Source organism: Eurosta solidaginis, chromosome 2 (assembly GCF_040869045.1).
Source record: "Eurosta solidaginis isolate ZX-2024a chromosome 2, ASM4086904v1, whole genome shotgun sequence".
Classification (NCBI taxonomy): domain Eukaryota; kingdom Metazoa; phylum Arthropoda; class Insecta; order Diptera; family Tephritidae; genus Eurosta; species Eurosta solidaginis.
In genome coordinates, this window is record NC_090320.1 from 26719402 (window position 1) to 26744557 (window position 25156).

The window sequence follows — 25156 nt, forward strand, 5'->3', positions numbered from 1 at the left end:
TGGGCGCTCAAATGGCAGACATCGATGTACACCGATGGTTCTAAAGTAACAGATCCTACAAGCTGCCAGATCACTGGAGTCTTTTTCAGGCGGAAGTAGTAGCCGTTTCTAAAGTAGTAGAAAACTTTAGGAAAATAGCTTAAACTACAGTCTCGTCTATTCTTACATTGACAGGCAAGCAGCAGTTAAAACAAAAATCTCGCATAGCACAACATCTTAAAGTGCGTTAGAGGATAAGCAATCCCTGAAAAGAATCGGGATAGGGAAATATACATCTATATTGGGTCCCTGGACAAGCAGACGTTCCAATCAGATTGGGCGAGATTAAAAGAAGGCGGGAGCTGCAAATCATCGACCAAGCAGGAAATTCATGGAACAAAGCAAAATTTATAAGATCATTTTCAAAACCTACGATGTTAGACTCACAAAGTTGCTCATCTCTCAAACGAGAGAAGACCTGAAGTTTACGATGGACATGCTAACTAAATACTGCTTTCAGGTGTCACATGCTTATAACTTAGGTCTCATAAGTAACAGCAGATGTAGTAAGTGCGAGCTGCAGGAATAAACTTTTGAGCAGGTACGGTGTTCGTGTCCTGCGCTCACCAGGTCAAGGATACAGCTACGAGGGCGGCAGAGTTGCCAGATCTCGAGGCAGCTATTAAGGTGGATTACAGAAAACTTCTTGTATTTGCCAAGAGGACGAAGTTATATTGTAACGTAAGTCCTGGTACCTAATTGGGGAGCTTCCGTTTGGTCGTCAAACAAATTCTGATAGCACTATGGACTCGTACAGTCTATGTGAGATCTTTATTGACCAGCCAGTTCAGCTTAACCTAACCTCTGTTAATTTTCACATTATGCAAAAATACGTAAACCAACCAACCAGCTGTCAATGCTTTAATTCCTTGTTTTAGAACATTTTTTTTTCAATTTGCCTGTACATACTTTTAGGCTCTTATGAAATTTAAAAAATATCTGGTGGTGGTATTTAAAAACAAATATATAAATACGAGCCGGACCCGTCCGCATCTTGCGCAACGAATATAAAAGTATCTTATCAAATATCAACAGAAATCAGCTGTTCTATCAATCAATTAATACTTACAGCTTGCACTGCCATCTAGCGAATGGTAGCAACTGCCGGTAATGCAGTGCAAATATTCACAATCGTGCCATAGTACAAATAGATTTCTTTGTGTGCTCACAATCGTTTATTTTTAACAAATTATTTTAATAAAATATAGGTAAACAACAGCACTACGACTAAAATTGCCCAAAGCTTGTTTATAGCCCGCATCTCCATCTTTACAACCAAAACTTTATGTATAGATTTGGATTCCGAATAAGAGCAAAAAAGGGACCCGTACATAAAAACAGCAAGTAGAAATAATATATATGACTAGCAGACCCGGCAGACGTTGTTCTGCCCTAAATTTGGCCTATCTGCATACATTTTAATAAGCTTTTAACTAACTAACTCAGCACTAGCCGTCTACACTTTTTCCTAATCTTTTTATTCACTCCTCTCTCCATCTTCGTCTCATTCTATCTCTTTCTCAGTCTCCTTCTCCCTTTTTTCTTCTCTCAAGTTTTTCTCCTTCTTCTTCATCTCTTATTGCCAGTCCCAGAGGGTGGCATGTATTTTGTTCCAGTCCCATTCCGAGTCTCAGTCTCAGTCCCAGTCCGTCTCTGGCATACTTCCCGGAAAAAAGCATCGTAAATACTAATATAGGCAAATTTATATATGAAATTTCAGGCAAATCGAATAGGACGTATGTAAATAGGTATGTGGGTATTATTAGTTCTTGTCTTTATTTCGGTTTCGCATGCACATTTATCACTTTTGCCAGGTTGATGCGACTAAATCGAATATCACAATGAACTTTAGAGCTCTCAGCAACAGCTTTAATTTGATATCCATAATACACACACATTCTAGGTGTATCCGGGTCCTTATTTTAGCCTATATCTCGAGACCGTAGTCACCCAGCGGTGTAAAACTTACTCTGTACTAAAGCATACATCAACAGCTTCAATTTGATCCCATAATGTTAAAATATATTCTAGGTGTATCCGGATCCACGTTTTGGGCTATATCTCGAGACCCTATCCTCCCAGTTGTATGAAAATTATCCTGTACTATAGCACTCATCAACGGTTTTCATTTGGTATCCATATTGTATAAACACATTCTAGGGGTACCCGGGTCCACGTTTTGGCCCATATCTCGAGACCCTAGCCTCCCAGCTGTATGAAAATTATCATATATCCATATTGTATAAACACATTCTAGGGGTACCCGGGTCCACGTTTTGGGCTATATCTCGAGACCCTAGCCTGCCAGTTGTATGAAAATTATCCTGTACTATAGCACTCATCAACAGTTTTCATTTGATATCAATATTGTATAAACACATTCTAGGGGTACCCGGGTCCACGTTTTTGGCTATATCTCGAGACCCTAGCCTCCCAGTTGTGTGAAAATTATCCTGTACTATAGCATTCATCAACAGCTTTCATTTGATATCCATATTGCATAAACACATTCTAATGGTACCCGGGTCCACGTTTTGGGCTATATCTCGAGACCCTAGCCTCCCAGTTGTATGAAAATTATTCTGTACTATAACACTTATCAACAGCTTTCGTTTGATATCCATATTGTATAAACACATTCTAGGGGTACCCGGGTCCACGTTTTGGTCTATATCTCGAGACCCTAGCCTCCCAGTCGTATGAAAACTATCTTGTACTATAGCACTCATCAACAGCTTTCATTTGATATCCATATTGTATAAACACATTCTAGGGGTACCCGGGTTCACGTTTTGGCCTATATCTCGAGACCCTAGTCACCTAGGGGTATGAAAATTATCCTGTACTATAGCACTCATCAACAGCTTTCATTTGATATCCATATTGTATAAACACATTCTAGGGGTACCCGGGTCCACGTTTTGATTTCAAGACCCTAGGCACGTAGCAAAAAAAGGTAGACGTTGGCCGATTCTCAGACCTACCCAATATGCTCACAAAATTTCATGAGAATCGGCTCAGCCGTTTCGGAGGAGATAAGCCTAAAAAAACCGAAGAAGAATTTTATATATTAGATATGTTGTATATTGAGGCGAAAATGGCAAAACGTGGATATGATTACTTGGCAGGGAGTATTTTACTCTGGCCGCTTCTACAGCTTCGCCTTCTTCTTGTTATAAATCATATGAGCATGCTTTTAGGCGCCACGATGCTGAAATGCGCCTGATCATAGAAAATATTAATTATACGCCGTGTTGCACAATTTTTTTTATCGAATTCTACACTTCATATGCAAATTTTTATATACGAGCCGGACCCGTGCGCATCTTGCGCAACCAATATAAAAGTCTCTTATCAAATATCAACAGAAATCAGCAGTTCTATCAAGCAATTAAAAGCTTGCACTGCCATCTAGCGAATGGTAGCTACTGCCGGTAATGCAGTGCAGATATTCACAATCGTGCCATAGTACAAATAGATTTCTTTGTGTGCTCACAATCGTTTCTTTTTAACAAATTATTTTAATAAAATATAGCTAAATAAAAGCACTACGACCAAAATTGCCCAAAGCTTGTTTATAGCCCACATCTCCATCTTTACAACCAAAACTTTATGTATAGATTTGGATTCCGAATAAGAGCAAAAAAGGGACCCGTACATAAAAACAGCAAGTAGAAATAATATATATGACTAGCAGACCCGGCAGACGTTGTTCTGCCCTAAATTTGACGTATCTGCATACATTTTAATAAGCTTTTAACTAACTAACTCAGCACTACCCGTCAACACTTTTTCCTAATCTTTTTATTCACTCCTCTCTCCGTCTTTTTCGCTTCATCTCCATCTTCGTCTCATTCTATCTCTTTCTCAGTCTCCTTCTCCCTTTTCTCTTCTCTCAAGTTTTTCTCCTTCTTCTTCATCTCTTATTGCCAGTCCCAGAGGGTGGCATGTATTTTGTTCCAGTCCCGTTCCGAGTCTGAGTCTCAGTCGCAGTCCGTCTCTGGTATACTTCCCGGAAAAAAGCATCGTAAATACTAATATAGGCAAATTTATATATGAAATTTCAGGCAAATCGAATAGGACGTATGTAAATAGGTATGTGGGTATTATTAGTTCTTGTCTTTATTTCGGTTTCGCATGCATATTTATCACTTTTGCCAGGTTGATGCGACTAAATCGAATATCACAATGAACTTTAGAGCTCTCAGCAACAGCTTTCATTTGATATCCATAATACACACACATTCTAGGTGTATCCGGGTCCTTATTTTACCCTATATCTCGAGACCGTAGTCACCCAGCGGTGTAAAACTTACTCTGTACTAAAGCATACATCAACAGCTTCAATTTGATCCCATAATGTTAAAATATATTCTAGGTGTATCCGGGTCCACGTTTTGGGCTATATCTTGAGACCCTATCCTCCCAGTTGTATGAAAATTATCCTGTATTATAGCACTCATCAACAGTTTTCATTTGGTATCCATATTGTATAAACACATTCTAGGGGTACCCGGGTCCACGTTTGACCTATATCTCGAGACCCTAGCCTCCCAGCTGTATAAAATTATCATATATCCATATTGTATAAACACATTCTAGGGGTACCCGGGTCCACGTTTTGGGCTATATCTCGAGACCCTAGCCTCCCAGTTGTATGAAAATTATCCTGTACTATAGCACTCATCAACAGTTTTCATTTGATATCAATATTGTATAAACACATTCTAGGGGTACCCGGGTCCACGTTTTGGGCTATATCTCGAGACCCTAGCCTCCCAGTTGTTGAAAATTATCCTGTACTATAGCACTCATCAACAGCTTTCATTTGATATCCATATTGCATAAACACATTCTAGTGGTACCCGGGTCCATGTTTTGGGCTATATCTCGAGACCCTAGCCTCCCAGTTGTATGAAAATTATTCTGTACTATAACACTCATCAACAGCTTTCGTTTGATATCCATATTGTATAAACACATTCTAGGGGTACCCGGGTCCACGTTTTGGTCTATATCTCGAGACCCTGGCCTCCCAGTTGTATGAAAATTATTCTGTACTATAGCACTCATCAACAGCTTTCATTTGATATCCATATTGCGTAAACACATTCTAGTGGTACCCGGGTCCACGTTTTGGGCTATATCTCGAGACCCTAGCCTCCCAGTTGTATGAAAATTATTCTGTACTATAGCACTCATCAACAGCTTTCATTTGATATCCATATTGTATAAACACATTCTAGGGGTACCCGGGTCCACGTTTTGGCCTATATCTCGAGACCCTAGTCACCTGGGGGTATGAAAATTATCCTGTACTATAGCACTCATCAACAGCTTTCATTTTATATCCATATTGTATAAACACATTCTAGGGGTACCCGGGTCCACGTTTTGATTTCAAGACCCTAGGCACGTAGCGAAAAAAAGGTAGACGTTGGCCGATTTTCAGACCTACCCAATATGCTCACAAAATTTCATGAGAATCGGTTCAACCGTTTCGGAGGAGTTAAGCCTCTAAAACCGTGACAGAAGAATTTTATATATTAGATATGTTGTATATTGAGGCGAAAATGGCAAAACGTGGATATCATTACTTGGCAGGGAGTCTTTTACTCTGGCCGCTTCTACAGCTTCGCCTTCTTCTTGTTATAAATCATATGAGCATGCTTTTAGGCGCCACGATGCTGAAATGCGCCTTATCATAGAAAATATTAATTATACGCCGTGTTGCACAATTTTTTTTATCGAATTCTACACTTCATATGCAAATTTTTATATACGAGCCGGACCCGTGCGCATCTTGCGCAACCAATATAAAAGTATCTTATCAAATATCAACAGAAATCAGCAGTTCTATCAAGCAATTAAAATACAGCTTGCACTGCCATCTAGCGAATGGTAGCAACTGCCGGTAATGCAGTGCAAATATTCACAATCGTGCCATAGTACAAATAGATTTCTTTGTGTGCTCACAATCGTTTATTTTTAACAAATTATTTTAATAAAATATAGCTAAACAAAAGCACTACGACCAAAATTGCCCAAAGCTTGTTTATAGCCCACATCTCCATCTTTACAACCAAAACTTTATGTATAGATTTGGATTCCGAATAAGAGAACCCGTACATAAAAACAGCAATTAGAAATAATATATATGATATGTTGTATATTGAGGCGAAAATGGCAAAAAGTGGGTATCATTACTTGGCAGGGGTGTATTTTACTATTGGCCGCTTCTACAGCTTCGCCTTCTTGTTGTTATAAATCATATGAGCATGCTTTTAGGCGCCACGACGCTAAAATGCGCCTTATCATAAAAAATATTAATCATACGCCGTGTTGCACAATTTTTTTATTTTTTTTTTCGATTTCTACACTTCATATACAAATGTTTAGATATTAGATTAGATTGCACTTTTAGTATTTTAACTTTTTTCCAGAATGCAAATTTTACTCGACTGCCAGAAAAATAGCATTAGCAACATTTATTTGCCCACAACTGTACTAATGCGTGCAAACTTATATGCATTTGGTATTTGCATATGCGCTTATGCAGTCATAACACCAACAACCGCAAGGACATAGGAATGGTGACAACAACTAACTAGAAACACTAACAACAAAAAGCCACCAGAGCATATGCATGGAAACAACCGCAACAACTTCAATAGTACTAACAGCAATAGCAACAGTAGCTACTGAAATGTAACAGAACATCCATCCAACAAACATTCTTGCACACATGCGTATGTATGTGTTTGTATATATCAAGTTACATCCATGTTTGTACATACAAATGTGGATTTTGATTACGAGAGACAGTTACAGTTGTAAAGGCTGCCTCAACGCCTCAGCAGACGTACTAAGCCATGCAGTGGCATTTTTGGGTCAAATCGACAATCGACGCACCAAAACAAATTTTTTATTCGTCTATTTATATAGTTCTATGTATAATATTGTGCAATTATATGGAATATATAATATTTGCATAATTATTTATATATGTTAGGGTGGATCGTTTTGAACAAACTTTTTTCCACAATTCGTATTGTATTTTTGGATTATTTGTATAGACGGTTTTAAGATAAAGTGTAAAAGAGCCCATAGGACCGAATAGAAAAGAGGGAGAGGGCTAGGCCAAAAAGGCAAAGGAAATGGCACAGTAAAGGAGGATGAAAGAGAAGAAAAGAAGAAGAGTAAGAAGAAATAAAATTATTATGACGATAAAGATAAAGTTGAAGATAACAGTAGTACTAAAGGAAGTTATAACGATGAAGAAAAGACGGGGACGCAGGGCTAGAAGACGACCGGGACGAACATGGAGGTGGAGGGTGAGATAGAAGAGCAAACGCAGGCGAAGAGGAAAGGGAAGACAAATGCGGAGATGCAAACAAATACGGACACGTATACGGAAAGAAAACGGAGAGGGGCACGGATGCAGCGAGGGAAACGGAAACACAGGTACGCACGAAGGCGGAGACGAGGCATGCGAAGATGGAGGCTGAGAGGGAGTCAGATTAAGGGGCAGAAGAGGACGGTGATCGTATAAGGAGACATATACACAAACAGACGTGGAGTTATACGAAAACAGACGATGGCAGTTACAGAGCCTGAGACGCAGAGGCAGGCGACAGCAGAAGGGGGAGAGAATGAATTTCAAATGAACACGTATACGGACATGAAAACGGAGACGGTTACAGAAGCGGAGAGGGAGACGCAATTGCAGATGAACACGCTTACGTAAATGGAAACTGAAATGGGCACAGAGGCAGAGAAGTTAGACGGAGGTGCAGGTACAGACCAAGACGGAGGTGTAGGCAGAGACGAGAGGCAGACGATGATGGAGACAGAGCCACAGGTGATCACTTTCCACTCGAACGTGGTTTCTAATCCCCGAGAAAAGGAAAACATCTTGACACATACACTTTCTTAGCCCAAAACAAATTTGAACCACCCGCATGTGTTTATATGCATTTACGCATACATACACAGATATGTGTGCGTGCGTGAAAAGGCACTTTTGTGATGCTTATGTATGCGGAATATGTAAATTTGCATGAACGCACAAGAACCTCATTAAATAATGCCCCGAAAATGGCTACATTTGCAAATATTTCATATATGTACATTAGGATGGGTCGATTTGTATGGACGAAAGTTAACCGATATCGCGCCATCGATTTTTCGATAGGATTTGGGCTCAGGAAAAAAGTTCGACTACGCATGCCCAAAAAATAAATTTCGAGCGTGCGAAATTTAATTTCTTTGACCTTTTTTCGACTTTGATTTTTAAGGTTTTTTTTCATGACCTACTAAAAAAATTTTCATTTGATTGTAAAACTTTCATAAAAATATTTTTTCCAAAAACTGTTATCGACAACGCTTTTAGCGGACATTGTTGGTTCGGACAGGGTATACATATGAAAATTTTTTTAGTAGGTCATGAAAAAAACCTTAAAAATCTAAGTAATAAAAAAGTAAAAAAAAATGAAATTTCGCAGGCTCAAAATTTATTTTTTTTTGGGTATACGTAGTGGAACTTTTTTCCTGAGCCCAAATCTTATCGAAAAATCGGTGGCGCGATATCGGTTAACTTTCGTCCATACAAATCGACCCACCCTAATGTACATATCTCCAGTGTGGTATGTGTGCAAATGTGTGTGTACGTTATAAGGCGCCTTTATGACTTTGCGAATTTTTCGAGATATTTATTTTTGTAACTTTTGTCTGTGTGTGTGTTTTTTTTTTTTTTTTTTTGATATGAAAGTAAAACAAAATTGAAGACGAAAAAATGATGATGCCGTCTCAACAACCTGTTAGGCTGGTATTCACATACACACATGCACGTATGTAAGTGTGGAACATATGTGATTATATCTATTTATTTGCTGACATGTCAAAGTTCAAGATATGTTCATAAATATACAAATATATACATATGATTGAATATTTGAAATTGCTTTGAAGCAATTTATCATGCATACTGACGTCGCAAATTCAATACGATAAGATTGAATGGAAAAGTTTTTTGCTTCTTTAACGCGAACGCGGAGAAAAATTTCCATGCCCTCTATGCCCTATTTGTTGGAAAAAATTTACTTAATTAGTTGGTAAAATGTAATAGCGACTGGTAAAGCCAAATGTTTGGACCTAAAGTGTAATAATGCGAAGAGCTGTGCTGAAACGTGTTAGTCTTCCACGCGAACAACTGAAATAGGCTAATCTTCCAGGCGAGAAGTTGAAACGTGTTAGTCTTCCATGCGAAAAGCCGAAATGTGTTAGTCTTCCACGCGATAAGCTGAAACATGTTAGTCTTCAACGCGAGAAGCTGAAACGTGTAAATCCTCCATGTCAGAAGCTGAAACGTTTTAGTTTTCCAAGGGGCTGACGACATATTGTCCACGCGGTAAGCCAATACTTGTTAGTCTTCCACGCGAGAAGCTGAAAAGTGTTTGTCTTCTATGGGACCGACGACATATTGTCTTTAAAATGTATTGGGCTTTTTTTTTTGAAACTTGAAGTCTACCTTTAGGCGCGTTACTAAAATAATATCAAGTAGGGGGCTTCACCAAACCATACATGCTTGAAATAAGACTTTATCAAACTAATAGAACAAAGCGTTTAAGGTAAAAGAAATGATATCGACTACTTCATCTGCTTCAGAACTCTGAAAGTAATATAGGAAAGTCTGCTGACAGTATGCTTCTAATATTGCTTTTGTTTACAGCAATCAAGAACTTAGAGTAGAAAAACATATTTATCAATATACCAAAATAAAATATCGGGAAAATTTTAACATCTTTTTTAAAAGAAATGTCTGAGCTTCCTAAGCATGTATGAAGATTATTTAATGAAAGCAGGCTGAATGGGTCCATAGTGTTCCCAGAAGTTTGCTCAGCAACCAAACTGAAAAAGCCTTTCAGAAGCCAGAATCTGTGTTATAAAATAACTCCCTCCTCTTGGCAAATACTAAAATCTTTATAGAACTTTGTGATACTCCTAGTAGATGGAGCCTTAGCCTTGCGAGCGCAGATGACGAGCACAAAACGTGCTCGATCGTTTTCTCATCTAAACCATATTTCCTATATCTGCTATATATCTGACAGGCCTAATTTAAAAGCATGTAATGCCAAAAAGGCTGTGCCCAGTAAGAATACCCATCATGAGCCTACAGTACACTATTTTCAATTATTAGAGTAACTTTGTTAGTCTAACGTTATAAAACCTGCACATAACATTCGACACTTTGCTGCCCCGCGCTTGGTTTCACGCCTTTGCTGCTTGGTCGATCATGTGCAGTTCGCGCCTTCCTTTAATCTTGCCCAATCTGATTAGAACATCTACACATACAAGCCTCGAGGAATGCGTTCTGTCTAGCTAGCATATCCGTTCTATCCCATATGACCAGGGATCCAATATCATCATATATATTATTTCTAATTGCTGTTTTTATGTACGGGTCCTTTTCGCTCTTATTTGGAATCGAAATCTATAAATAAAGTTTTGGTTGTAGAGATGGAGATTCGGGCTATTAGGGAGCTTTGGGCAATTTTCGTCGTAGTGCTTTTGTTTTGCTATATTTTGTTAAAATAATTTGTTAAAAATAAACGATTGTAAGCACAAAAAAATCTATTTGTACTATGGCACTATTGTGAATATTTGCACTGCATTACCGGCAGTTCCTCCCATATGCCAGATGGCAGCGCAAGCTGTAAGTTTTAATTGATTGATACAACAGCTGATTTCTGTTGATATTTGATAAGAGACTTTTAGATTGGCTGTGCAAGATTCGCACGGATCCGGCTCGTAGTCTTAATTGCTGCTGAGCCGTCAATGTAAAAATTTGCGAGACTGCGTCCATCATAGCGCAGGTAGGAAACTAGGTAGTATGTTCGCCCAGTATTCGATAATGCTATACTACGGTGATGATATGGTCTGCTCGCAAGCTGTCCCGAGGTATTGAGTCTCGTTGCAGCTATGCACTTCGCCGCCAGGTCTACATAGGGAATGTGCAGAATGGCAATTATTGACAAAGTTATGTTAACAAAAAAAATGTCGACTGTCTTGAGAAGAATTCAAAAAACCCCTGAAAGTTTCAATACGAGGCACTCTCGACCCATCCTTACGTACATATGTACATCTTATAAACTAAATGCTAGCTGGATTCATCTGTGAGGTTTCTATAGTAACTTATAAGTAAACTACTGCTTCATTATGCAGACTTCTAATGTGAACAAGAGAGCTGCTGTCAGATAAATAAATTAATTAAATTTAAGGTGCGATAACCACCGAAGAGATTTTAGGCCGAGCTGCTCTTCTAATTTGTGTCGTGCTCCTTTCAATTTTGCCTAGAAATTGACGGGACGGGACCTACTTATTTTTATTCCGACTCCGTACGGCATCTGCAAAGCAGATGAGCTTTCACTGAGAGCTTTTCATGACAGAAATACACACGAAGTGCTTGCCAAACACTGCCGAGGGTGATCCCACTTAGAAAACTTTTCTTCTAATTGAAAAAATTTGTTTCTAAAATTTTAAGTTGCTTTGCCCGGGGCGTGAAACCAGGATATTCGGTGTGGTGGGCGGAGCATGCTACCATCACACCACGGTGGCCACCAGATTTTTGTAGTTATTTCAGGCCTTTGAGCACATTTTTAAATTCAAACGCTGCTTTTTAATGATATCGAATATGTGGCAATGCCATGCAGGTCCCCAATCTTTCGCTACAAGAAGATAGGAATCATAGTGCGCGCATTTCAAGGTTTAACTTCGCAATTCCTTCTTTTACGTCAAAAATTCCCTCTCCCTTTTGGTTTTCACAAGCTTAAAAAAGCTAACGAAATAAGCTCAACTATGCTGAAAACTCATATTCGGAAGCCATAACTCATCAACACTTAAGTTTACGTAAGCACAACATTATTTGCTTTTAATATAAACTTGTATACAACAACAACAACAAAATACGAAAAGTAATGAAAATATATGAAAATTAAATTAAAAAAGTTTTAAATTTTAACTTTCCCCAATACTACCAGGCGCCTTAGTGGCCTACTTGTGATCTCAGCAGAGCGCGAGAGCATCCTCTATCCTTACTAACTGTGTATGCTAAACAAAAAAAGTAGGAAAGACATAAATAAAAAAATATCCACAAAAAAACAAAAAAGTTTAAGCTTTGTTGTAGAACAACTGCCGCCACAAATCGCCGGAGGTGGCAGCCAAATAAAAAATAAATAAAAAAGTGCTAAAAAGAGAAATGCAAGAAAAAGTTAAAGCCGCACCATCAAATCACGAAGAAAAGAAATTTTTTGCACATAAAACCACTCGCCATAATTCACAGTAATGCCAACTAGCACTTTTTAGTCATATATATATATATAAACATACATTAGGGTGGGTCGATTTGCATGGACGAAAGTTAACCGATATCGCGCCATCGATTTTTCGATAGGATTTGGGCTCAGGAAAAAAATTCCACTACGCATACACAAAAAATAATTTTCGAGCCTGCGAAATTTTATCTTTTTACTTTTTTCGACTTTGATTTTTAAGGTTTTTTTCATGACCTACTAAAAAAATATTCATTGAATTGTAAAATTTTCATGTAAACCCTGTCCGACCTAAAAATTTCCGCTAAAAACGTTGGCGATAACAGTTTTTTGAAAAAAAAAAAAAATAATAATAATATAAAAAACTGTTATCAACAACGTTTTTAGCGAACATTTTTGGGTCGGACAGGGTATACATATGAACATTTTTTTAGTAAGTCATAAAAAAACCTTAAAAATCAAATTCGAAAAAAGTCAAAAAAATTTAAGTTCGCAGGCTCGAAAATTATTTTTTTGGGTAGGCGTAGTGGAATTTTTTTCCTCAGCCCAAACCCTATCGAAAAATCGATGGCGCGATATCGGTTAAATTTCGTCCATACAAATCGACCCACCCTAATACATATATGGATAGTTATATAATAAGTATATACATAAATATTTTCACACTCTGCTCAATGGATAAACACGCATTCATACACTAACACACACACACACCTTCTTGCACTTAGAACACAAGCAAACTCTTGGAATGTCAGGCGATACCCATGTGCAAGTGTGGGCGTAGAAAGAGTTGCCATTGACTACCCACAACCCGAGTTTAGTTAGTGCACCAACTGGTGAGTTATGATTTTTTCGTAATATCGAAAAGAGTTCAAGTTAATAAAACTAAATAAAATTAAAGTAATATTTCCTTGTGAAACTCTTTAGGCGCTTAGTGTAAAAACCATCACTTGCACATGATGTCACAGATGAAAGTGTGTTCCCTTAGAGCTCAGCTCACTGCCGCTTTGTAGTTAAAAAAAAAAGCTCAAGACGATTTTTTTCAAATTTTCTTACACGAAATTAAATTTTCTTCAAACTTTTTTTTTATAAAATTGCTTTGGGACAGCTTACTTCATTACTATCAAAGAGTCCTGTGCAAATTTGCTGATGTGAGTGAACTTTTTATTGCACATTAGGCTGAGTGTATGTTATGCTGAACAGACATCCAGTAGATATTGCGGGAAAGGCAGCTGGTTCGTTGGTCAGGCTTCGTGATATGGGCTATGGGCTTTCTTACTATGTTCGAATTTATCCCAGACAGGACTGGTAACTGCTCCCTATACAACCTTCACCCCAGTCATTCACCCGTGAGAGGAGTGGGGAAGAGGATTCATATGGGGCAGGGGACCGGTTAACTTGTTCACGGATGGGTCGAAGCTAGACGGAAAGGTTGGTGGGGGGTCTTTTGTCAAGAGCTAAATGTAAGCCACAAGTTTAAGATGGCTCATCACTGCAGTGTATTCCAAGCGGAAGTTGCTGCGATTAAGGATGCGCTGGATAAAATGCTATCCGGTGTTACTACGGTTAGGGAATTCAACATCTACTCTGATAGCCAAGCGGCTATCAAGGCATTGAGTTCAACTGCAGTAAGATCGAGGCTTGTCTTGGAGTGCCTGAACTCGCTTGCGATTGCATCGAAATATTTTATAATTAAGATTATCTAGGTCCCGGGCCATAGTGATATCCCGGGCAACTGTCAAGCGGATATTTTAGCCCGCATCGGTACAACTGAACCGGATGAAGATGGCTGTAGGGATCTCGGGATTCCACTGGCCACCTGTGGTTTGCTCCTCCATAGGTGGGCTCACCTATCAATTTTCATTGGCGTTTTGACAGGGCACTGTCCCGTGGGTATCCATGCGGCACGTCTCAATATACTGGAAACTCCATCCTGCTGCAGCTGTATGGAGGATAATGAGGTGGAATTATCCAATCACTTTATGCTTGATTGTCCAGCTTTTGCCAGAACAAGGCGAAAGTACTTCGGTCGCGACTCACTTGGATCTCCCGAGGATTTATTGAGATCGTTATCATTCGGAACTTTATCGTTGCTACCCAACGATTCTCTAAGTAGCTATATCTACGTCACCGTTATTTTCTTTTATTGTATGTGGTATCACAACGGAGTTTCATGTTGTCCAAGTGAGCTTCCTCTATCAGGATAGCTACCACCAAACCTAACCTAGGCTGAGTGGCCGTCTGACATAATGAGAGAACTCCATGAGTAAAATCCTCTTCGTAGATATTCTCTAACGCAAACTTTATTGCATGAATTTCTGCCTAAAAAAGTGGGGGAGCATCCATTGGTATCGATTTCTTGAAGTTCGACCCATGGATACCAGCTCCCGTTTTTCCCTTCATCAAACTTCGATCGATCTGTTAACCAGACCTCAGAATCAAGATCAGTATGTGGACTCCCCGTTTCCCAAATAGTTATGCCCACAATGAACACCTCAAAGTTAAGTGAGATAGTGAGTGTACGGGTAATTGCATCACGTAGTTGCTATACGAGATTTTCTATGAATTTTCTTATTGCTTTCATATGCCTTGTCATGTTTCCATGTTTAGCTTAGAGATATTTTCAAGTCTTAGTGCAGCAAGTGTTGCCTCTTTCTCTTTTAGAATAGGGAAGGGAAGTATTCCCACTAAGGCCCTAACTGCATCATCGCACCTGTTATGCCAATGCAGTTTGCTTAGCTTTGTTATTGCTGCTATTGGCTTGCTTCGAACACCAGACTAAGGAAGCATGTGATTATTGGCTTCACCACAGCAGTAAACGTTCAGTATAGGAGATAGCCTTCTAGTTTTGCTATCGAGTCGAGTGCAGGCGAAGAAAGCTCGAGTTGTGATTTCGGCTTTTCGCATGCAGACTAGAATGTATTTCAGATTTTGTTTCCTCGTGCATCCCTGTGACGCATATACACTTGTATGACAAATCCATTGCATTTCAGTAACTGTAGGAGGTCATCTATGACAAGAGTGCATAAGAGAGGAGAGAGTACACCCCAATGAGATATCCCCTAGTGGCCACGATTGACTCAGTTTTCCCTGCCAGCTGAAGACAGATTTTTCTATTCCCTAGCATGGATAGCACCCAGGGATTGATCATTGGGCTTATATCCTTTCCAGTTAAAACTTGTGTGATAGCTAGATGTGCTATCGAAAGCGATGCTAATAAAAGCGATGTCAATAAGAGCGCAGAGGGATATATTTGTATACTCAAAAGCCTTCAATTTTTTTGCGTGGGGCTGTGGATAGCCGACTTCTTGGTTTTTCTGACTGATCGGCAAATTGAGACCTACACAGAGGAAGTTTGTTTATGTTGACATCCCTAATATGCGGATCTCCATTCACTTTAAAAGAAACGAACTGAGGCTAATTGATCGATAGGACGTGGGCAGTTACTCGGGTTTCCCTGGTTTTGGTATGAACAATACCTTAATCTCTGTCCACCTGTTTAGAATGTAGCCGACCATAGAGATGCCATATATAGGTTGGATAAGGCTGAGGCTATATAGTTTATTCCCTGCTGTAAGAGACGGGGATATACCCTATCCGATCCTGGTAGCTTGAATAAGTTGAAAGTAGGCATAGCCCATTGCAAGTGCTGAGCTTTGTTGTTAGGTTTTTTGTCATTAATAGTCGATAAGCCTCACATTATACATATACGAGCCGAACCCGTGCGCATCTTGCGCAACCAATATAAAAGTCTCTTATGAAATATCAACAGAAATCAGCTGTTTTATCAATCAATTAAAACGTACAGCTTGCGCTGCCATCTGGCGTATGGTAGCAAATGCCGATAATGCGCTGCAAATATTCACAATTGTGCCATAGTACAAAACCATTTCTTTGTGTGCTCACAATTGTTTATTTTTAACAAATTATTTTAATAAAATATAGCAAAACAAAAGCACTACCACCAAAATTGCCCAAAGCTCGCTAATAACCCGAATCTCCATCTTGACAACCAAAACTTTATTTATAGGTTTGGATTCCAAATAAGAGCGAAAAAGGGACCCGTACATAAAAACAGCAATTAGAAATAATATTTATGTTGATGAGTGTTAATAGCCTGCTTTACAGTCCGGAAGTTGAGTTTTAGGTAATAGATAACATGTGTAGTAGCTCCCATTTGTCTTTTTCCGGAAAATAGGGTACGTTGTTATCAACTTTCAATCAAATCGTATAATAGTTTCTGAGTAGCTAAGAATTGTGATATAAATGTGATATTGAAGATTTTGTTTCCCCTTATTCCTTCCACGGTGTGACATCTCTCATGCTATGAAAAATAACACATACTTTTGGTACAATAAGTGACTTCCCCGAATTTAACTATCCGATTTCAATTCGTTGCATATTTTTAGGCGCCATATTTACTCTTTCTAATTTCTACGTACTTTTACATTCTTTTTGGAAAAGTTGTGTCTTGTTTGTTTATGTAGTAGCTAACATGTCGCTGCCGACTACTCAATGTAGCTCCCATCACATACTTTGGAACAATGCGTGACTTCCCCGAATTTAACTATCAGACTTGAATGAGAATATATTTTCCAATTCGTTGCATATTTTTAGGCGTCATATTTACTCTTCCTAATTTCTGCGTAATTTTACCGTCCTTTTGGAAAAGTTTTGTCTAATTAACCCTCGGCTTTGAGTCATATGACACAAACTTTCAGGAACAGCGTAAAAGGATATTTTTGTAAACGAACCAATGGGTTTAAAATGTTTTAAAAAAATATTCCTTGATAGCCGAATTACACCAAATTCTTTAGATACAATTTTTAAGCATTCAGCAGTAATTCGTCAAGCAATGGCTTTAACTGAATTTTTCGAAAAAAGTCTTTATAAGCGAAAACATTCTTCTCTTTCGCATTCCCTAAGCACTTCAAAGTGTTCATATGCATACATACATAGATACAAACATACCGCACAGTAAATATTTTGTTAAACCGACTATGCTATCTTCAAATTGCTCAAGAGATACTTTTCAACTTTCCTATAAGCAAGTGTACCCATTTGTTTTTATTTAGGAAAGCTTTTGTGTGGCTTTTATAAGCATTATCAAATATGTAGTTGTGATAAGAACATGAAAAAAATTATTATAATAAATGTAGAATATTTTAAGATATACGAAAACTACAGCTATCAAGTGTTACAGCGTAAGAGTTTTAGTGAGATAATGTGTGTGTGTGTGTGTGTGTGTGTGTGCCTGTGTGTTTGAGTGTCAATGCATATTCAGTTCGCACAATTACTGCTGCTGCCGCTTTTCCTTTTACTTCTGCTTTCGCATATATTGAGCTTTCGTTTAATCTACAGTGAAACCTCTCATGAACGGACACCTACCGTCAGCCAACTTTTTTTCGCTGCTCAAGAGAGGGTATTCGCTCAACGAAGTGGGTAGCTATTTTTTATATGTTTTTTAATTAGTTAATAGATTGAATAGAAACTGAATGGTCGATTGTATACTGTGCCGTTCTCCTAATAACAAGATCGTACAAATTGACAGAGATACTGGAAAAAACTGCGCAAACTACAGTCACGTAAACTTTTGTATTGACAACCAGGTGGTCTTTGTGGCGATAATCTCGCATAGCACAACTAAAGGTGTATTCGAGTGCAAATAAGCACTTGATAGATTTGGAATAGCGAGATGCTTACAATCAATGTATCGCCCGGTCATATAGGAATAGAGAGGATAGGGCGTATTAACTGGACAAGGAGACAATAGCTGTACATGATGAACTTAGTAGGAAAGTTGTGAAACGAGGCGTAGGGCTGCAAAGTGTAGAAGCCTCTGGTGCGGTGGACCCTAGTATTTTCCAAGAAGACGTAGTTATTTCATCACATAGGTCATGCTTCTTGAGAGGCGTTTTCAGTTTGGTCGTCGAATAAGCTTCTGGTAGTTCTAGGGACACATTAAGTTTATTTAAAGTGCTTAAAAACCTACCACTTTAAGCTAACCTAACTTCAGGCTATCTGGAAGCTTTACTTTTTACAAATTCTAACACTTCTCAAACTTGAGTACATATTTGTCTAACGCAATATTGGTTTCATTCGGAGAGCCCGTTTTTTTATTCGGCAAAAACATATGCACGTATAAATTGATATACATTCTCTCACTTTATCCGCTTACGAGAAGTTCGCGTTCGTCGAAGAGAGGTTTTGGATTGATTTGTTTTGAAAACAGGTTATGGTTGTTGTTGGTGTGTAAACAGTGCTTCGCCCCATTCAATGCGTGCGACCACTCACAAATTGTCATCGAAGTCCTCTAACTGGAGTCCAAGCAAACTTGCAGTTGCAACAGCAGTTGCATATAGGGAAGTTGATGTTAGAGGCATAGGTCCCACATTACATTTAAAATGATACTTGGTGTCATGTGCGGATACATCGCATGCAGGACATACATTACGCATGTCGGTGTTAATTCTGGACAAGTAAGAGTATAACCTGGAATGTCAGGCGCCGTGAGCAGCGCACCTCAGGAAGCGCTAAATGTAATCTTTCACTTGACGCCTCTAAAAGTCTTCGTGCAGAGGTCAGCCGCTAGATGAGCTCTACGACTAAGAGAATCCAACATGTGAACAACAGCTAAGCACGGACACGCGACGATTCTGGACGATATGACGAAGGGGAAATTAAACGGAATAATAACCGACCTCACATCCAAAACAGACCACAGCACAGGGGTTTGGACTTCCAGGTTCAGAACATACGATATCCTTCAAGGGAGGAATGGGAAGTAGGCCTAGACAACGGCAGGGGCATCACAATATACACCGACGGCTCGAAAATGGAAAAGGAACTGGAGCTGGGATGTACTCAACACATCTACAGTTAAGCCAATCATTCCGACTTCCTGACACATGCAGTGTATACCAATCCGAGGTCTATGCCATAGACAGAGCAGCAAATCTGCTCCACGATAGTGCGGTCTCCAACACCGACGTAACAATCTTTGTTGACAGCCAAGCCGCCTTAAGGGCATTAGAGTCCAATATGATAAAATCGGATATCGTGCGGAGGTGTAGAGCCTCTCTGGCTTCTATAAATCATCTCAATGTCTCCCTTTGCTGCGTTCCTGGGTACAGCGGCATTGAAGGGAATGAACTCGCGGATGAGATGGCTAGGAAAGGTTCCGACTTAGACATAGGTGAGGTGGACAGCTCCATCCGACCACCGCTGAGTTATCTCCTAGGGAGAATCAACGAATATGAGAACAGGGCAACGGACTTTCTATGGACCAATAGGGTTGACTGCGAAGTCTCAAGGTCCTTATTGCCATGCTTGGATAGGAAAGGCACCAGCTTCCTTCTCAAACTGAACAAATCTGAGGGTACTTATGGGTGTCATCACAGGTCATTGTTCTATCGCACCAATGCTCCGATGGAAGCGAATACCAACAAGCTCCCTCTGCAGAAGGTGTCAGGATGAGGAGCAAGAGGAGTCGATCTACCACTTTCTTTGCCGATGCCCGGCGCCTCAAAGAAGAAGGCTTAGGCAGAGGTTGAGAAGGTGGACGTCTCACTTCTTCTTGGGTTCATCAGAGAAAGCAAGTGGTTCGTTGAGGAACACTAGGAGGTAATGGCGATAAACGAATTTGCCGCCACCCTGTACTTACTGAGGGCACTCACAATGGACAAAAATGTCTCCGAGTGGAAGTGTGGGTAATAGTGTGGGCACGCCCTCTTAACCTAACCTAACCTAAGAGTCTAACCTGTGACACTATCCAGACTGAAGTTGGATCAGGGTGACTCGTGTGTCCTTTGGTAGTTTTCGTCCTTCTTCTGCAAGGGTACAATAATGTGTATATTGATAACGTGGTTCCTCGGGCGCATCCTGGCAGGGGTGTTTATCGATTCTGTGTGGATTTTACCTAGGGTCTCATTATGCTTGTCTGCATCAAACGGATGTGTTGGCAGGTGCCGGATCTCATCATAATACCTATGGAGATGTTCCCTTAACCCTTTTGGAGGCGGGGCTAGATCAAGCAGTTGTTTGCTAGAGTTGAAAACAGGTCTCAGTCTCCACCGATAGAGGTTTTTCATCCTATTTTATAACAAATAAAGTTCCGCGTCCGGCCAAGCGAGGTGTCCACCTAATAGAGGTGTCCATTGAGAGAGGTTTCTCTGTATTGATGTACTCTGCTCGTATTTGTATTTATTTAACTGGAACAACAAAAACAATAGCAAATGACTGTAACAAAAAATAGTACAAGCAGTAACGCAAAAACATCAACATAACATCTCTGCATTTTTATCGTTCAATTCCATATTTAAGCAGCAATTTATATTCTCTTTTTAGTTGCGACTCATATTTCTTTTTGTGTTTCAGTTTTTTGCTAGGAAAATCGCACTGAAAGGCAACCGAACTGACGCAACGCCTCCGCAACACGTATTCCATACAATTTGGTTATAAATTTCCGGTAGGTTAGTATGTGTGTGTGTTTGTGTGTGTGTGTGTGTTCGTGCAGCAATTATTGGATACTGGATCCATAGCCATATATACATATACATATGCACAAATGTACATGTGTGTGTGTGTATGTCTGCATTTCATTTTCGCATTTTCACTTAAGTCATGCCAGCATGTCGAGAATATTCAACCAAAGAAAGCCAACACAGCAACTGAGCCATGCAATCATTCGTACGGCCATAACCAAACGAATGGCCAAAGCATCGACCAAAAGTTCGACCGACCAACCAATCAACCGACACAGCCATTCAAGCGTTCAGCTGCTGTTATGTTGCCTCTTTGCTCCTCCATCTAAAAACAAAAATAAAGGAATTTCTTATTTGTGAGGTCTTCTTTCATTACGAGCTTTATCTTTGTTATTGCTTGTTTTAGTTTTATGTTTTGTTTTTATTTACATATTTAGCACAGAGCTGACATCGCTAGTTTTCGATTTATTCAGTATAAATTTATGTACTTGTATTTGTGTTCATATGATTCGAAGGCACCAGAGGGCGTCGGAGCGTGGATCTGCGGCCCTAGAACTAAGATATCAATACCTATCGGACATTGTCCGAGCATTTTCAGGGCGAGGCTTTCGCCATATGCCGATGTGCGGGATCAACCTGCAACGAGGCTATAAAAATGGGGAAATCATTATACTCAGCGACTCAGCCAGGTCACTGATAGAGATTCAAGGGGTTGATAAACGCAATACAAAGCTTTGTAACTCCAAAGCTTCCGCAACCCAATTGTCAACCTCACCTACGCGAGGGAAATCCTGTTACAAATATGAATGTATCATACACATGTTTAGTAGGCGAATTCCTCATGGCACTAGGGGGTGGTGGCGGGATGGCTTAGAAGGTTTAAGGTGGGCGTATTAATCTTTTTCGAGATGGCTGGGCTAGTACCTTTATAGTGCTATGTTACAGGATCTGTATCCGGCAAAGGTCCATTAACATCGATAACACTCCCGTAAACCTTCGGGTAGCATGTTGTTGTTGTTGTAGCAATGCTTCGCCCCACCTAACAGCCGCGACCGATCACAAATTGTCATCAATATCCTCTAACGGGAGTCCAAGGAAACTTGCCGTTTCAACAGGGGTGGACCATAAGGAAAGGGGTGTTAGAGGCGTTGGTTCCACATTACAATTAAAGAGATGGTTGGTGTCATGTGGGGACACATTGCAAGCGGGCATACATTTTGTATGTCGGGGTTGATTCTGGATAGGTAAGAGTTTAACCTGTTACAGTATCCAGAACGAAGTTGAGCAAGAGTGACACGCGTTTCCCTGGGGAGTATGCGTTCCTCTTCTGCGAGTTTTGGATACTTTTCTTTAAGTACTGGATTCACCGGACAATTCCCGGCATAAAGGTCCGACGCCTGTTTACCTGCTTGTGTTTTTTCGCTTCATACGGCTGGGTTCTCAGGTGCCGTATTTCCTCAAAATGCTTACGGAGCTGACTCCTTAAGCCCATAGGCGGTGCTGGTTCATCAATCAGATATCTGTTGGGATGCTCAGGTTTCTGGGTATTCAACAGGAACTGTTTGGTCAGCATCTCATTTCTATCCCTGATGGGGAGTATTCTCACCTCATTATGCAGATGGTGTTCTGGGGACATAAGAAGACAGCCTGTGGCAATTCTGAGAGCACTATTTTGGCAGGCCTGTAGCTTCTTCCAGTGGATAATTTTTAGGCTTGGCGACCATATGGGTGACGCGTAGCACGTAATTGGCTGGCTAATTGCTTTGTATGTAGTCATGAGCGTTTCTTTATCTTTTCCCCAGGTACTGCCAGCGAGGGATATGAGGATTTTGTTACGGCTCTGAACTCTCGGAACAATTGCGGCTGCGTGCTCACCAAAATGTAGATCCTGATCAAACGTCACACCCAAGATTTTGGGGTGTAGGACAGTCGGTAGCGTAGTGCCATCGACGTGGATGTTCAAGATGGTCCACATTTGGGGCGTCCATGTTGTAAATAAGGTCGCGGAAGATTTATTCGGTGATAATGCCAGGTTTCGCGAGGCGAAAAAACTGGAGAGATCAGGGAGGTAGCCGTTTATTTTATTGCATAGCTCATTGATCTTTGGGCCTGGGCCTGTGGCCATTATTGTGCAGTCATCGACGAAGGAAACGATTGTGACTCCTTCCGGTGGTGAAAGTAGCTTAGATATGTAGAAATTAAACAAAAGTGGGGATAGGACACCACCCTGTGGCACCCCTTTTTTAATTCTCCTTGGTTTTGATGTTTCGTTTCTAAATTGCACCGATGCCTGCCGACCACCCAGATAATTTGCGGTCCACCTTTTAAGACATGGGGGAAGGGTAGACCCTTCCAGGTCTTGCAGTAACGAGCCATGGTTGACCGTATCAAAAGCTTTTGATAGGTCTAGCGCTACGAGTACTGTTCTATGGTGGGCGTATTGATTTAAACCGCAATTTATCTGGGTGCTAATGGCATTTAGCGCGGTGGTAGTGCTATGGAGTTTTCTGAAGCCATGCTGATGAGAGGCTAGCTGCAAATTTGCTTGGAAAAAAAGGAGCAAAATGGCTTCAAGCGTCTTTGCTACTGGCGATAGGAGAGATATCGGATGATACGACTCTCCTATGTTAGCTCGTTTCCCAGGCTTTAGTAGCGGGACCACCTTGGCCATTTTCCATTTCTCGGGTATGACAAAGGTGGAAAGAGACAGGTTGAAGACATGCGCTAGATATTTGAAACCCTCTTTCCCTAGGCTTTTAAGCATCGGCATGGCTATGCCGTCTGGGCTCACTGCTTTGGATGGTTTAGCGCGACCAATGGCGTCCTCAACCTCTATAGCGGTGATGGTGATTGGTGACGCGCTGAATTTGTGTTTATGTGCGTGTCTATTGGCTCTCCGTCTATCTTTGTCGACCGTAGGATGCATTATATATTGTCGTCAGAAAGCGCTCGCGCATTTTTTCGCATTCGACAACACTTTGTCGCCAAAGGCGATGGAAACTTTGTCTTTGTGCTTAGTCGGATTCGATAGGGACTTTACGGTGGACCTAAGTTTACCCACACCGGTAGAGAGGTTACAACCTCTTAGGTGCTCCTCCCATTTCGCCCGCTTGTGTTCGTCCACAAGCAATCTGATGCGTTGGTTTATATCCCTTATTTGGGGGTCGCCTGGATCAAGTTGTCCTATAAGGTCACGTTCTCTCGCTAAGTTTGCGGCCTGCGCCGGGAAGTGGGGCCAGATTTCGGGAATTCTCCCGGCGGGAATGAAACGTGCCGAGGCGGATTCAATGACCTTACGGAAGGCACGCTCCCCTTGGCGGGTATCAGTCGGGATAGGGAGGGCAGCAAAGCGGTTGTCTGTAAAAGATTTATATTCTTCCCACTTTCCTTTTTTTGAAGTTTATGAAAGTGCGTTTTTCGGTGACGATGAAGTCGGCGGTACGCTCGAGCGGAATAAGTATAGGCAGGTGGTCGGATGCCAATGTTATCATCGGCTGCCAGTTGACGCAGTTTACGAGTTCTGCGCTCACGATTGAGATATCTGGTGAACTGTGACAGCTTCCTGCCATACGTGTGGGGGCGTCTCCGTTTATTGTGCAGAACGTCGTTTCTTCTATTTGATGCGACAACATCTCACCCTACTGTCCGCCCGCAAGTTTGAGTGCCATAGATCGTGATGGGCATTGAAATCGCCTAAGATAATGCGATTGTTGCCAGTGAGTAAGGCTCTGATATTAGGGCGGTATCCACTGGGGCAACAGGTGGCAGGAGGTATGTAGATGTTGATGATTTCTATGTTTGCATCGCCTGACCGGACAGATAGGCCTTGACGTTCTAAGACATTGTCCCTGCGGTCGAAGCCAGTATCAAACATATAATATTGCACAGAGTGGTCTATGATAAACGCGAGGCCGCCTCCATTTCCGATCTCGCGGTCTTTCCTGTGGACATTATACCCAGAGCAGGTCTACAATGCAGATCTTGCTGTGAGTTTAGTCTCTTGAATCGCAGCAATGCGGATGTTGTGCCGCTTCATGAAATCGACTATCTCCGTAATCTTCCCAGTTAGTCCATTACAGTTTAACTGCAGAATTCTGAAGCGCATAAGGGGAGACGCCGCCACTCTGGGGGTAAGTGACGGGTGATTACGCCTGGGTTGTGGAAGGCCAGGACGCAATTGCTGTTGTGGCCCTGGGACTGGGCGTCCTTGGGCAAGCGGGGGGCGCGCTTAGGCGTAGACTACGGGACGCCCTTGGGCGTGAACAGCAAGGAGCCACAAAAGATTTATAAAAGTTACGTGGACGT

General features: G+C 40.7%; 1 protein-coding gene across 4 annotated transcripts in view; it reads left to right on the forward strand.

The window, feature by feature from the left end:
* The window catches only part of Nlg2 (Neuroligin 2), a 179402-nt gene that overhangs the window by 76576 nt on the left and 77670 nt on the right, over nt 1-25156 (forward strand). Inside the window, exon 1 of one of the 4 annotated variants that reach the window (XM_067764729.1) lies at nt 12174-12378. The exons of the other annotated variants lie outside the window; for them this stretch is intronic. The gene's annotated coding sequence lies outside the window, so the exon portion shown is untranslated. Of the gene's footprint in view, nt 1-12173; nt 12379-25156 lie in introns of those variants that run through there. 4 annotated transcript variants of the gene reach the window in all.